Source organism: Atractosteus spatula, chromosome 8, assembly GCF_055471065.1.
Source record: "Atractosteus spatula isolate fAtrSpa1 chromosome 8, fAtrSpa1.hap1, whole genome shotgun sequence".
NCBI classification, from domain to species: Eukaryota; Metazoa; Chordata; class Actinopteri; order Semionotiformes; family Lepisosteidae; genus Atractosteus; species Atractosteus spatula.
The window spans coordinates 33,142,366-33,159,313 of NC_142713.1; the positions used below are offsets into that span (position 1 = coordinate 33,142,366).

The 16,948-nt window shown below is 37.3% G+C and overlaps 1 protein-coding gene across 1 annotated transcript in view; it reads right to left on the bottom strand.

Moving 5' to 3' along the window:
- The window catches only part of LOC148829437 (monocarboxylate transporter 2), a 46,851-nt gene extending 30,373 nt beyond the window's left edge, over nt 1–16,478 (bottom strand). The window contains exon 1 of the mRNA XM_088924039.1: nt 16,240–16,478. The gene's annotated coding sequence lies outside the window, so the exon portion shown is untranslated. The remainder of the gene's footprint in view (nt 1–16,239) is intronic.
- Between the last annotated feature and the right edge of the window lie 470 nt (nt 16,479–16,948).

Consider the following 16,948-nt stretch of genomic DNA (forward strand, 5'->3'; position numbering starts at 1 on the left):
CATACTCCTCTTGAGCTTTCAGAGACACAGTTTAGTGCCACATTCGCCAACAGAACAAGTGATCAAAAATGAATACCTTGCAAAACTCAAGTATTATGTCTTGGCTGAATGGAATAGACGCCAAGAGTACTGACGCCAGCTCCGATAGATCATGCACACCCATTGAGAACGAGGAGGATTATACATCGGCCACTTCGGTTACCATATTTGAACTTCAAAACAAGAGAACTCCCTGAGGAACTTTCCTATTACCTTATCTGGGAAGGGGGTCGGGATAGAGCGGGTTTTTAAAATATCCCACATTTTATGTTCATTGGTAAAGTAACTGTGATGATATTTAACCGTGTGAAATGCATAAGTCCCCTCTGCTACAATAACAGTATCCTCTGTTTTTCTGCCAGATTTTACAAAATAATCTGTTAATTTGCCACGGAGATAAAAGTACCAGGCTAACACATCAAACATGCAGCTTCCCAGTCTTCTCTGCCACTTCGAAAACACGGAAATTTATTTTTTAGTTCTGCTGTGAATTTACACTTTCTCTTTGGCATTGTGTTTAAAGTTAGAAAAACGAGAAACAAAATAGGGAACCTTTCGAGGGAATGCTTCTGCACTGCACAGACCGAGTAAAGACACTGATATTGACGCCCGATTTCGCTCTCTCGTGACATAATCATACACGTACAGGACGAAAACTGAATGATAATGTAAGTCGCAAAGCGAACTAGAGAAGTTAAGAAATTATCTCTCTTTCTAACTATCTTTAAAACTTTTGTTAATTATTCTTCATGGTGAAAATAATGGGGTCAAAATCCCGGACATTTTTGAATATTTGAAAATTCCCCCCAGACAGAGATATAAGGATTAAAATAGAGGACATGGCCAGAAAAATCTGGACGTATGGTACGGCCACGGACACTAGCTCTACTGCTGAACCTGACACAGATAGCACTGCTACCGAATGGCTTCCTGACCAGCTGAGTCCAGAGCTCGGAGTGCCTGTCCTCGTCACTCTGTTTTTAATTTCCTTGGTCCTGTTCCTGTCCCTGATCCCGTTCCTAGTTTTAACTGTTTGTCTTGGATGGATCTCCCGGCACTTGGAGCCCAAGTTTCCCATTTAGACTTCCCTCGTTTGGACTTGTTCGCCTGCGCTCCCCCCATGCACCTGGATCATTGTTGGCACTGCCCCCTGTTCGTCATCCAGTCCTTCCCTCACCGTGTTTTCCCTGTAGCTCTTCTCCAGTCTCTTCCGGATTATACCATCTGCATAGGGCCCTAAACTACACACTTCACGGGAGTCTGGACCGGCTCCCGTTACAAAACTCAATTCCTGAAGGCCCTAGTGTCTTTTGTTTTTTGTTCCAACTACATTCTCAGTTTAATTAATTATATACAGATGCAGCCATTCAAAACGAGCGGGGTACGCTGTGGTACAACACGGTGGGCATGTATGCAGAAATATTCTATGCATCAAAGTCTTTATCGAAGATATTACTAATAGTATTAATAATGAATGACCTTGGACAAGCTGTAAACTCAAACTCAGTATTACCCTGGTCCACATTATGTTTTATGTAATCAACTGTGTCTGTGTCAAAAATCATATATGTCTAATTTAGAAAATAATTAGGTTAGCTGTTTAATTGACTACTATTTTGACTCAATGAAACCCAGAAGACACAGGGCCCTCAAGGAACTGAATTTGAGACCACTAACATAAGCAAAAGTCTTTTTTGGAAATTGCTTTTTCTAGCTTAGTGCTTCCCATTTTAAATTGATAGTTTATGCTTGATTATTTGCATATACTGTAAATACTGAAGTAGTTCAAGTAGGGAGCTGCGTCAGAAGAAAGAAAACACGTTTCAGCCGTGGAGTTTGAAGAAGGCTCCTCGGCCGAAACAGTGTGTTTCCTTTCTTCTTTTTTTCAGTATGGAATAAACCTATAAACAGTATAAATACTGTACACTTGTTTACATTAAATGTCATTTTCCAGGTGCTTCCATGTCCATATTTTTTGGATTTCCTTTGCAGCACATAAAGTGTTTGCTTACCCTCCTATTTGGTATAATCTGTAATTGTCACTATTCATGATGATATGACCCACATCAGCTTCAAAAGCAGGGAGAGCTTTTCTCTGGACAATGGAAAGAATAGTTTTGTTTAAAAAAAACAGCTTCAAGAACAATAGTCACTGTGCATTCAAGAAACCTAAAAATAACTGAAAATATTATTGCAAATCTTAGACCGAGCTGTGCGACATTATTTTAAAACATGAATAAAAAAGGAAAAAAACATTAAATACACCAAATCAAAATGGATATGTTTATATTTATCCTGCGTATGCAGGGTTTAATGGAAGGTATTTAAGCAATGCTGTCAATCCATGTAGCATGTTCATGTCTTCAGACACTATACAACCTAGCCAGGCCTAGGCTAAAGGAAACTATTTGACTATGCCAAACCTCTTCTACTGTCAAACAAATATGAGCTGCAGCATACTAAGTTGAAAGTGAAAGAATATTTCACCTTGATCATAACAAATGCTGCCATTTAAACAATTATTGCATTAAACCATTCCTAATACATTTCATGTATGTTGTATCTGGAAATATATTGTTTAACTTTTTAGGATGTTACCTTATTGCTCAACACAATTTGCTAATCAGTTTCAGAAATCTATAAACAAATGTCATTGATGCTCTGTATGTCTACACAATGTTGTAGCCATACAGTACATAAATGCAAATTATGTAATGATACAAAATGTCGTGGAATACATTGTTGAATAGTTTTTAACATTATGTACACATGTCTGAACTATAAACTGTTTCATAGTTTGCATAGACAGCGTTGGGGCCTTTCTAATTAATGGAAATATCAATTAACATAGCAAATCAACACAATTACAGAGAAAAAAGGTATATTTCATATATTTTCAAAGAAAACCCCAATACATAAAGATGCACTGTAGTATTAGATAAGCCACCAAGAACATGGTGAAAAATGTTCTTTGAAAATGCAGTAGCAGTAGTCAGCTGTTGATTACATCAATAAATCATCACCTTTAGTCTGTAGTTAATCTTTCATCACATAATATTACACTGCTGCAACCATATCCTTTTTCATTCCCTAATTATCTTAATAAGTCATACAGTGATATTAAAGATGCAAATACAACATATCTTCAAAATGCAACAAGTTATAATCAACAAACAATATTTAGTTATTCTAGTGAATAGTTAATCCCTAGAATAGATAGATAGATACTTTATTGATCCCTTGAGGGAAATTGCAGTGCAACAGCAGCTTAACACACACAACACAGCCACAGTGTAACGAATTATATAATAATAGTACAATATAATAGTACATACAATACAATACAATACAAGAGTTACTCACAGTCCGGACACACAAGAACAAACTAGAACAGAACAGTACACAGAAAAATCGTATCACACATATGAATATAAATATAGATGAAAATATAGATATAAATATAAATGTATTGCACAGGTCCCTGGCATATATTGCACAAAAAATGGTTGTAAACGGGAAAAAGAAAAAGAAAAAGAAAGAGAACAGATGTAGCAGTAGATGTGTAGATGCGTTTAGTCCAGAAACAGGTCACTGTCGATGTTGCCTCTGCCAAGACGCAAGGTGGATGCGTTGTACAGTCTTATGGCAGAAGGCAAGAATGACCTCCTGTAGCGCTCCCTGTCGCACTGTGGATGAATCAGTCTATTGCTGAACGTGCTCTTCATTCCTGCAAGCCTGTCATAGAGGGGATGGGAGAAGTCCATGATGGCCTCTAGTTTGGACATCATTCTCCTCTCAGCCACTACCTCCAAGGGGTCCAGGTCAGACCCAATGACAGAGCTTGCTCTCCTGATGAGCTTGTTCAGCCTTTTAGAATCCACTGCTCTAATCCCAGAGCCCCAGCACACCACTGCGTAGAAAATGGCACTCGCTACCACCGACTGATAGAACATGTGTAGCATCTTACTACACACATTGAAGGACCTGAGCCTCCTCAAGAAGTAAAGTCGGCTTTGTCCCTTCTTATAGATGGCCTCGATGTTCTTAGACCATTCCAGTCTATCGTCGATGTGCATTCCCAGGTACTTGTACGAGTCCACCATCTCCACGCCACTCCCATGGATGTAGACAGGAGTAGGTTTGACCTTTTTCCTCCTGAAATCTACCACCAGTTCCTTTGTCTTTGTTACATTCAGTTCCAAGTGGTTCACCCCACACCACTCCACAAAGCTGCTGACCAGTCCTCTGTACTCCTCCTCCTGCTCACCCTTGATACATCCCACAATTGCAGAGTCATCTGAGAACTTCTGCAGGTGGCATGACTTTGAGTTGTACTTAAAGTCCGAAGTATAGAGGGTGAAGAGGAATGGAGAAAGAACTGTCCCTTGAGGTGCCCCTGTGTTACTCACTACCTGTTCAGACACACAGTTCTGAAGTCTCACAGACTGTGGTCTGCCTGTCAGGTAGTCAGTGATCCACGAGGTCGTGGAGGCATAGACTTGCATCTCCTCCAGCTTCCTCCTTAGAAGTAAGGGCTGGATGGTATTGAAGGCACTGGAGAAGTCGAAAGACATGATCCTTACAGTGTTGCCAGACCTGTCCAGGTGTGAGTAGGCCCTTTGCAGCATGTAGATGATCGCATCCTCCACACCAACACTGGGCTGGTAGGCAAACTGTAGGGTGTCCAGTGATGAGCTGACCAGGGGTCTCAGGTGGGATAAGACCAGTCTCTCCAGTGTCTTCATGATGTGAGAAGTCAGTGCAACTGGTCTGTAGTCGTTGAGGACAGAGGGGCGCCCTTTCTTTGGTACCGGGACCAGGCATGATATCTTCCAGAGCACCGGGACTCTCTCCAAGCGCAGGCTCAGGTTGAACAGTCGCTGGAGCACTCCGCTCAGTTGATCAGCACAGGCCCTCAGAACTCTGGGACAGATGTTATCTGGTCCTGTGGCCTTACCCTCGTGCAGCCTCTTCAGCTCCTTCTTCACCTGGTCAGCTGTGATGGTCAGCCTGGCCTGGGGGATGGTGCTCATAGTGCTTTCAGTGCTGCAGGTGTTAATGGCGGAGGTGTTGGAGAGTGGCAGCTGTGGGGGATGGGTGGGTGAGTAGCTGTCGGGGGTTGTAGCTGTAGGCGGCCATGTTTGTGGGGGGATGGAGGAGGTGTTGGGCAGTCGCAGCTGTGAAGGGTTAGGGAGTGTGTGGCTGTGGGGGGATGGGTGTTGCGCCACAGAGGACCCAGAATCAAACCTGTTAAAGAACTGGTTCAACTCGTTGGCCATCTCCAGGTTCCCTTCTGTTGCACCCCCAGCCTGTTTGAAGCCAGTGATCTCTCTCATGCTGCTCCATACATCTCTCACCCTATTCCTTTGCAGCTTGTCCTCTACCTTCCTCCTGTAGGCGTCCTTGCTCTCTCTTAACTTCTGCTTTAGCTCCCTCTGTACACGCTTGACCTCTTCCTTATCTCCCCTCCTAAAGGCTCTCTTCTTGTCATTCAGAAGAGCCTTCAGGTCACTGGTGATCCAGGGTTTGTTATTGGAAAAGCAGTGTACGTCTTTGGTGGGGATGGTGTTGTCTACGCAGAAGTTAATATAGTATATTATAGAATAATTAAATAATGTGTTTATTTAAATCAAAGCTGTAGTACTAGATTCATTTACTCCCGTGCTTCTCAAAAATTGCTTTTGGCTTAATTTAATTTCTATATTACCTTCAAGAATTTTTGTATTACTTTTGCTTAAAATAATCTCAGAAGATTGAAACTCACACCTTACTATGGAATCACACTGTTAAAGGCTATTCATACTAAAGCCTTTTAATTAAATTCCTGTGTTGTCTAAAGGCATCCTAATGTTATTACTTAATATAATCTGATTACAAGGTACACAGCATACTTTCATTTAGATCAGCTAATGAAAAATGTCAACAATGACTTTCCTTTAAATATGGGCCCCAACAATTTAAATCAGATTACAAGTAACCATTTCAAAAACTACAGTATAATAAATACTGTATGTAAATAATGTACCAGCAAATGGATTCAAGAATACATAAGAACCACTATGTTTGAGAAAACTTTGCATTTTGTTATTAAACTCTAATGAAACACACTGTGACTACAAATGTTAAATGCCATTCAGCTCAGACATGGACATTACTTCTTAATAAAGCCCCCAAAAAGCCAGCAAATAAATGACTTCCAAAACTTTCTATGGCTCAAAATAGGTAAAATGAAGAGACACAGAATAATCAAACACGCTTTGTTAGGTAATATAGTGTACATATCCTTTCATATCCAGAAGACTGAAGAGCTTGGAGAACTGGCTCATGAGTACCATGAAAAAATACTGGACAAGCAGGAGTTTGTCAGCTGTGGGTTCCTGTAAACAGGAACGACAAGAGGGAGAGAGACTAAGCAATTTTCCATGAGTCATGAGTCAAATTAAGGTAAATAATATTTTAACTATAACTGCTCTTTACAGAAGAGGAATTATGATTACAATATTATAAAGATGATTACTCTGGGTGGGAACCTCTAAAAAAAGTATGTTGTATCATTGAGTGTAGGTTATAATTTATCCATCTATACAGCAGTAAAAGTGATATATTTATAACCAAAAAGAAGGAGCAAAACAAAAAAAAACAACTAAAATAGAATGCTTCTAAAACATTTACAACTGACTGTTAGAATGTTCAATCTTGCTTCTTACTGCTGATTTCAATTCTGCATCATATCTTTCCCCATCAATCAAATTAGACACATCTGAAATCTTTAAAAACTACAGTACCTTAACAGAGACAGGTCCATTTTAAAAACAGGTTTTGTGATGAAAAAAAAAAACCCAAGCTGCCAAAGAAAGGCAGTACAGCAATAAAGACTGATCAAAAGAACATTTATAAATGAGAATAGGGTGGATAACACTAGCCCTTAAAGGGTCAAAATCCAGCAATTCCTATATGTCTATATATCTCCAGCACCTACAGAAGTGACGAAATGTAAATTGGTTCAGTTAAGCCTATAATTGGATTAGGATTTAAGAGCTTGGGAAGAATGAAAACCTCCAGACGTGGTAGCTAAGACTGGAGTTCTGTACCTATGCATAAATACACTTTGGAAGATGATTATAAATGAACAGACAGTTGAGATGGACTACTAAGCTTGTGTGATATGAGACTGTGTGCCTCTGTGATGGCTAGTAAGACAGGAACTTTCAAAATATGTGTTATTTGTTATATTATTTTCCTTCTTAGTTGCATTTCAATTTGTTCTAGTGACCTCATAATTATGCAGACTACATAAGTAATGACACAATATATCACTATTGGGATCAATTTTCATGTTCATTAAAACTGGAAAACATAAATGTAGAATAACGTATTCACTGGTATTCTGTAAAATGAAAAGACACATCAGTGTGCATACATGAACTATGTAATGTATAAGCTTAATGTATAATGTATTAACATGAAATTATTTGCTCAAAATGTCTTTCTATCACACAATCACCATCTTCTCCTCTTACAGATACACAGTACAGTATTCACTGTCGGTTCTATGAAAGCTTCCAAAGCTTCTGCTAGTATTTGATTCAAAGCACATGATCTGGCACATGCTTCTGTGATGAAAATAATACATGGGTTGCTTTAATCCAAGAAGCTGACACAGTGACTGGAATGGAACCTGTTTTAAAAAAGACTGTGCTAGATCACATGAAAAGCACAAGTCATTGGTTTTGCAGGAGGTGTGTGCTTCTCTGAGCCAATCACAAGGCAGTATATGTAACTGCCTTTCCCTATTGTTAAAGCTATTCAAATAGATGTAATGCATCCTGTTGAATAACTCTCCTTTAATCAAACAGTACAAATGCCTCTTTCACTGAAGTAGCGTAGAGAAATGACAAGAAATAGAGCAGGTATTTCTTAATGCAAAAAAGATGTTACAGAAAAACAGCACATCAGACATGAGGAGGTGCTCACTGCTTCCTCTTCATATAATCTGCAGTTTTCTGAGTTCTGTATAAAGTCTGCTCATGAATCCTTAACTCATATAATATCAGAATTTAAGAAAACCTGCATTCTTCATATGAAGTTTGGAGTCTTTATCAGAATTTAACCCTGTACAAAAACTCCTGCATTAGTCTTTCTCCACCCCTCAAGACTCCTGTAGAATAATTCAGTTTTTTTTAAGTAGCTCTAAACATTCAGTGAGTAAAATTCCAGAAAACAAGTTACCTTCCTACTAATTAAGCAAACTATTTTCTGACTTGACTCGTGGAATGAGTGGAACCAAATACATAAGAGATGGTGTCTTTATTATCCCCATGGGACAATTTGTCTTACAACAGCAGACAATACAAAGAAAAACACACAAACAATAGCCGAAAGCCAAAAGGTTGTGTTTCATTTTTCAGCATGGAAGAAACCTTTACTTGTTCCTTTGCAGCCTACGCATGCTGACACAGCTACCCACCTGAACTTCCTCTCCATTACTATCACTGAAAGAGACATATGACATGTAAAAACGTAAAACTGATGTGTAACAGAATGGCAATCAATTTGCAAAACCAAGTGTACTTAAATGTACCTAACTTTCTATCACCTTTATTAATTTATTCTCACAAAAAATAAGTAAATGTTAGACTGTACAGTATGTAACTGTATGCTATTTTCTGAAAATAATGGAGCACCAGCATGTTTTCAAGGTCACTCCTCTTATCCATGGCTTAGTTTGCATACCCACCTGCTTCAGGCAAACAAGGTCACCTGTGGTCTGTTCTTCAGTTAGTTGCAGTTACTTTTTAAATGCAAAACAAGATTTTATCAAAATGCAAATTTTACCACTGAAGGTAGAGAACATTTGAAAACAGGTTTGGTTTCTTTAAGAAGAAACCTAGGGAAATGGAAAACAGGCATTAGTCAAAAAGGGGGTCCTTGTTCAAATTTAGAAATCATACTTATGAAAGACCAAATGGTACAAAGATTAATATTAAGCAGGGCATATTGATATCATGCTACCATAAACATTATAAGGCAGACTTTTATAACTTTAATTTAATATAGGTCATGGATAAAAGCTAACACTCTGCTACAAGGTAAATGATAATGGATAGATGGTAGATTCTAGTCAGAAATCAAATAAATTGTTTTTCAAACATAATAGAATGAAATTTCAGAATAGCTACAGTATGTGAATACTTTAAACATTAATTTGATTAGTTTTGTATTACTGAGAAGATCACATTATTTTTTTCATAGTTTAAATAAAAAAATAAAGTTTAATAAAAGTTTTATACTTTCTAAAAAGTAAAAGTGTGTTTTTATTTATTTTGTTATTGAAGGGAGAATGTTATGTACTAAGAATCAAATGCCTGGAACTGTCTATTTTTACAAAGCTGAGATGCCCTCAACATGGGAAATAGGTAAGGCATTTATATCTTCTGTTCTTTCAATGTTTTTTTATTTTATTTTCTGATCATTTATAATCTGATCTTGCAGGTCTAAAATTACACTGTAACAAAAAGAGCAAGGTCAAAAACACTAGTTTTTGTGTTAATTCACATGCTAAGCCTGACCTACTTCTATATACTGTACCAAAATCTTGTAGAACTTTATCACAACTTTATCTTTTTATCAGCTTTATCACATTATCCTGGCAAATGAGAAACCTCATCATAACACACTGTACAGTATGTGTGGTAGGAAAAGGGAATGTACTGTATATATATCAGTACTTTTTACTCTGTACATGGTTTAAAACATTACATATTACCAGTAAACGTCTTCTCTAAAGACTATATATATATAGAGTAAATACAGGAAGTATTTAAGTATTAAGTATTTAGTACTAAGCAAAAACCTAAAGAATTAGTCAAACTATTGTTTTAGTGGACAGACACTTGCACTTTTTTACTTTAGTAGTTGATAAGATCTGCACTAATAGGGACATATTTCTCTCCACCAAATAACATAAAACTAAAGAAATACAGAACAATGAGACAAGTAAAGGTTTATTATATGCTGAAAAGAGAAGGAAAGAAAACATTTCGGCTACGGAGCCTCCTTCATAGTCCAATGAGTTTTACAAAGGGTATTCACGGCAAATAAATTGTCATTGCAGTTAGTTAATGATCACTTTTGAATAAATTACAAAAATGGTTATTAAAAGTGATGTGTACTACTTTTTACTTATGAGTCAAAACAGAAATATTAGGAATGAATGCAAAAGAATAACCTTTGCAATGAAATGTCACTTTTTTTATACTGTACATAACAGTACAGAAAATTCTGACCTCCTGAGATGCCAACTGTAAGACTGACCCTTGCCTCTTCAACTTAAGAGTCTGAATCCTGTTTTCATTGTAGATGAACCAAAACAACACTTGCTGAAAATTCTATGGCAATGTTGCTCTAAACATCCAAGGTTAGGGCATAAATGTTTAATCAGTACCATGCTGGATGACAAATAAATGAATAATTGGGGCAGCTGCAGGTACTGCATTCACTTTCAGGTATCAAAGCTTTCAGATCTTGATGGCATTTTAAAAACATCTTCCCAGAGCTCCTGAACACCTCCTGAGCCATGCTATCCAAGTGTTTCTGGTTTAAGCCTAGGTCACCGACTCTGACTGGGATTCCCCAGGCCGCAGTGCAAACCTAGGAAAGCAATTCTGGGGTGACGGAGGTTATCTAAACAGGGACCTTTTTGCTTCAATTAAACTCCTAAACTCCTGGGATTGTAAAACTCCTGAAAACTGCTTGGCAGCTGTAGGCTTGCAGTGACCTCAATAGAATATCAATTTGTTCTCCAATATGGGCTAATTCTCCAGTCAGATTTGTCAACTGACTCTGGTATGTGGGTTCTCATTCTCCTTGTGCAATATAGAAGTGATTATAGGAAGGGCAAATAAATAAATCTTAAATAAAAGATTGCAGATTACATAGGTATGTCATAATAAGCCCTCAGTTAGGAATGCACTATTTGTATTGATACAGTATGTAGCATTTATCTGGTATCCATAGAAATCCTGTGTGTGTCTTCCAAATTGATAAAACCACAATGCTAAAAAAAATGACATGCATTTGAAAAATCTACATGTACACTAATGTAATAGTTTGCACACTAACATGGAAAAACATTGTCTCTACTGTATGTGAAATATACTAGTGTCTATAATCAAATTGTCTAAAAACTGTAACGTGTTGTAAAATAAATTACTGCTTATTCTTGATATTGCAGAAAATACAAAAACTTTTGGCAAAAGACAATCACATGAACACAATGAGGAGGTACAAACCTCCTCACATTTGGTCACCAAAGGTATGACTATATAGTATAATAAACACCATATAAAATCTCAGTTTGTGCATCCTCATTCTATTTTGTGACTTTTATCACATGCCAAATGAATTAATAGCAATCACAAGGTCCCACTTGTAGCAATAGCAACTATTGCTATTCAGTTCTGAATTAATTAGATGCACAAATCTACCCAAATACAATAATAATGCTCAGTACCAGTTCATAGCATCTGAATACGTTTCATATTTACAAATAATGTTGCTGTCAGAGTTTATATTTTACAAGAAGTGTACAAGAAATTTCTAAATAATGTAACTGTCACGATTGTAGTCCCTCCCCCTTAAGGGTGCTCCGGCTCTTTTACTTTTGAGTTGATTTTGTGTACCTGCCCCCGATTTCTGCCTCCCTATAAGAGCCAGACGCGCACTCTGTTCCCGGCTCTGCATTTATTCCCGTACCAAGCAAGTCCAGGATCTGAGCGTCCCCCCTTTTCCCACCGACCCTCCACCGGATCCCGCTCCAGTTTTTAATCCTGTTTGTCCTCGTCTCGGATGGACCGCCCGGCTTTGGACCTTTTGCCTTCCTCTTGGATTTCCCATTGGACTCTGATTTGGATAGTTTGCCCCAGACTCATCCCCCAGAACACCTGCGCACCATGGACACGCCCTCTGTTTTCATTCCCGACTCCCGCATGGTTTTTTCTCCATGTTTTCCTCACTCTACCCCGGATTATGTCGTCTGCATAGGGTCTGGAAAGAACGCTTTCATGACAGTAGCCCCAAGAGATTTGGAAGTAAGTATTTCTGCTTATATATGAATTCTGCATTAACAATAACACTTGAAAACATGACACAGATTACCTAAAGTCTATAGTCTATAGAGCTATTCATCTGTAAATGAAATGTCTGTTTTTCTGTTTTGTGTTTTAGAGACAAAATATTGTTCTTTCAACTAAAAAAACAAGCTTTGAAATACAATTCATTCTCAGATTGATTTTCATCTGTGGCCCGGGTGTTGGGCATATTTCTGTATTTCCACGTACATGATAAAACACTGGGTGGCATGATGGTGCAGTGGTTACCATTGCTACCTCACACTGCTGGGACCCTGGATTCAATTCTGGACCTAAGTTGGTATGAAGTGATACTGTACATTGTACCTGTATTCAAATGGGTTTTCCCCAGGAGCTCCAGTTTCCTCCCATGGTACAAAGACATACTGGCAAGTTAACTGACTCCTGCAAAAACTGGACATGATGTGAGTGTGTGCATCTCTGTTTGTTTCTGTGTGTACCCTGTGATGAAACGGTGTCCCACTGAGGGTATATCCTGCCTTGTTTTGAACACAGGAAGAATTTACCACTCCACACATATATCACCCCAGGGGATGGATGCTAAAACATTAGGCACAAGTCTGCTACTTAATTCATTCAACAATATTTTATTGCTTAGTTTTAACTCTCAGTTGGAAGTTCTGATATTTTATGTTTATAGTTAATTTTGGGAAGACAAAAAATAAACAACAGTTTTAATGTTACACAGTGTGCATATTGAGCAAAGTATTGGTAGAAAATACAAAGAATTCTGATTGTGATTGCTATCTCGTTCCAATTTTTATAATACTGAAAGGCAAATTCAGAATGTCTAACTTCTTTCCCTGCAAATAATGAATTGGTTATAACAATAGAAAACAGAATAAAATAGAAAAGTGTAAAAATAGCATTCAAATTCTTACATCTAAAACATATTTAATAGCTTTAGTTTGTTTTCTTTCTCATAACAACTGAAAACCTCCCATTATAATGTTGTTATTCATGCCCAGCCTTTTTAAGTTTCCAATACAATAGCTGTTTAACTTGTTTTGCTTGGCAGCAAGCCTCCTGCTAGCTGAAGGAAGTACACAGAAAAAATATAATCCACAATTGTAGGTTCACTTAAGTGGAAAAGTCTGACAACATGCACTTACTTGACACTTAAATTAGAAGTGCATAACAAAAAAAAAACAAAATTCCTTTATGTACGCGGTATCATAAGAATATCCTCCATACACATACAGTATGGTGAGATTGATGCATGTGAAAAGTTTTCACAATGATCTGCATTTGTATGAGGAGATAGGAACCATAAAGTCGGAACTTGTTACGAAATGTGAAAGTTCTTCCAAATTAAAATAAGGAAAATTCAGGACCATGGACAGCAAACTTTTATTTACGAAGAAATTAAAGAAATTAAGTTATAAGTATAGTAATTTATTCATGTGAAACTCTATTTATATTACAACAGCCATCTACATATTAGAAGTCTCTTTACCTTATTCTAACTACAAATTTTAAACCAATGTACAACGGAATCATACATCTTTGTGCTTGCATTCAATGGGCCAACACACTGGGTATTCTGTGGGCATTAAGTAGGATTGTTCTGGCAATCTAAAGCCACTGGTTTCTCTGCCACCTGAGATAACGGCTAATTGCAATAGAATCAAGGTTGTGCTGCTAAGATTTTATTTAGGCAAGATGGTAAAAACAGTCATTACAAGCAGGTACTTTATACTCAAGCAAGAAAAGAAAAAGTTGTTCATGTTGTTGTGTCAAGACCTGCAGTTGTGCAGAATAATTGAAATTTTTAAAGAATAATTGGAAGATTTGTAATTACATAAGTATTCAACCCCTTGCAATGACACTATAACAACCCAGTTCAGTTCAGTGCAAAAGAATAGTTAGAAATATCACGGGAATTGTGTAATGGTTTCTGACTTATTTCATTTAAGTGGTTTAACATAACCAGGATCAATTCAACTGTCAGCATAAGGTCCTTTAGATGGACATTTTAATGTACAACTTACGTATAGTGATACAACAAATCATCCACACGTGAGTAAAGTGAACTGTATCCTTCATTCTGAAGGGAAATGTGCTACACAGATCAAGGAGTCCTTCTAAACTGAACTGGCAAGCTGGACATTGGTTAGAGGAGATACTGTGAAGCCAACAGTGACTTTGAAAGATCTGAAAACTTCTGAAATGGGAGTTTCTGTACATACAGAACTGTACATCAACAACATTATTGTCCTACTAATGGATTATTAGGACAACATAAAGATGGCCTATATGGGTGAATAGCAAGATAAAAAGCATTTGCAGAAAGAGACTCATTTTAAATCTTATGCGAGTTTTTCATACTGCCTGAAAAATCCCAAATGCCAAGCATGGTGGAGGAATCTTGAACAACAATAAAACAACAAGAAACATCAAGCACTCAGTGGAAGACATACTGTAGATAGCTTTAAAACATACCCAGTAGTGAATATCTTCTTTTGCTCAAAAAGATCTGTGCAATTGCAAAGAGAACTGGGAACAGGCTGCTTTCTACATTCAGCAATTTTGAGTGCTTCATCAGAAAGGCCAAAAGAAGTTAGAACAAAGAAAATTAAATCTTACTAGCATTTACAATGACAATGATCGACACAAATAAGCATGTGTTAAACAGCAATTGGTACTGGTGTGGTTAATCAGAAATACTAAATTTATAATATCTCACATGTGGTAGAATAGAGCTAATGAGACAAGAATGATACTGCCTATGCACAGCAAAGGGAAGAAGACACATAATGATGCATTAGTGTATTATTACCAGTATGATTCTATGATGACAGGAAATCTCATTGGTACTGCTTTCTGTTCTAATCCAGATACCGTTTATTATACAGTTTATATTTTTATACAATAAATGGTCAAATTTGTCCTTGAGTGTAGTGTTACACTTATTTAATAGTCTGCAACTTTTAAAACTGTATCATAACTGTATTTAATATGCAATTATATTACAGATGTCCTCTTTATTTATGTCATTTAAATCTTTTAAAATACCTTCAATTTTTATTTATGAACAGCAATAATTGTTTACAAGAATAGGTATTAGTGTCCAGTTTTTACTATAACGCACATGTCAATGCAAAAAAAAACACTTTAATTCTAAATTAACTTATGTGTTATTACATGATAGTGAGAAGATTGTCTTTAATGTAGGCCACATCGTGTATAGAAGGAGGCCTGCTGAAGGGCATGCTTAGAAAATAACACACTAATGTCCATATTCCCAATAAATAAGAATATATATTTCCTAGATTTATAATGGGGTATTTAATTTTATTAGAATTTAACAAAAGTACATTATAAAGGGCACAGCGTGAACTGTATATTTAAAACCAACCAGCTGTCCTGGAATGGAACATCCTTTGCCCCCTGCCAAGCAGGCTCACAGAGAATCATCCGATAATTATGGAGTACAATGCAAAGAACAGTCTTCCCCTTCATTCATTACCTCTGCTGTGGTTTATTTTCTCTCTCAGTACTACAAGTAATGAGGGGAGAAATACAATAGGTAACAACGCCTTTCGATTCGCGAAGTGCAATTAGAGTACAGCACAAGCATAACAATCTGCTGTTTGAGCAGCGTTCCCCAGGAGTGCAGAATAATGTTCTTGTTTCAAAAATGATTGGTGGTACAATCCGGATGCAACCAGTCAGTGTGTGACTAATTAATTCTATAAATCTACTACAGACAGCTCTTAATGGTCAATTTTTTTTTAACATCTCATTATAAAACAGAACATCATTTAGGACAAATGTACATTACCCAGAAACTGGACTGCTTTTTAAAACTGCCAGGATTTTCAGATGCATGATCACATTCAGATTACAGTACGAGGAAAGTACGATTTCAAATATTGCAAGGTCACAGCTTTTTAATTTAGACTTTACGTCGCCACACAATGCAGTTTGTAACATGCCAATGGGCAGGCTTAAACAGTGACAACAACGCTGCGGAGTACTGGCATTTACTTAAATCGCACACATCAGTTACGTGTAAGCATGTAACGGAGGAAAATAAATTGCAAATTACCTTTATGAATGTAAGACCTGCTTTCCCTATCGTGGTCCTTGGACGCTGACCTTGCGTGTGTGTTGAGAGAAGAGCCCGTATTAAATTTGTATAAAGTTTACGAAGGATCTGACGTAGCCTTGTGATATAGGAGTCAGTAGCGTGGTGGTTGCTGGACCACGAACAAGGAGACAAAGAGCTGCGAGCAAGATAGCTTGCATTATACTATTGCGTAGCGATGACAGCATTGGTATACTGTGTTCTACTTCTTGGCTAGACTCAAGTTTTTGTAGTCTCACGTGCGCCCAGACCTTATGCATAGGAACCAATAGTGCAAATAAACTGTTCGAGGATGTAACGTCATCATTGCTGTATCTGCTTTTTGTTTCGCTGCCTTCTTTTTTCGTAATGACTTACTGTACATGGTTGCCTAAAATAACCGTTGTTCAAATACTGTACAATACAACGTATGAAAAAACATTAAGCCACAGAAAGAAGTAACGTATACTGTATATGTATCAGAATAATTTATATAGTACCGCACTATAGTTTCCGTTTCCGTAGAATTTGAAGAATAAAATTTGAAAATATGCAAAACAAGGGGAAAACATTTATGTGCATACGTATGCAGACATACATCATATTGCTGCAAAATACACGGGTTTTGCGATCTATACATATTTAAAACGAGATATAAGTACATATATTAGAGGGGAGGGACGATAAAGGC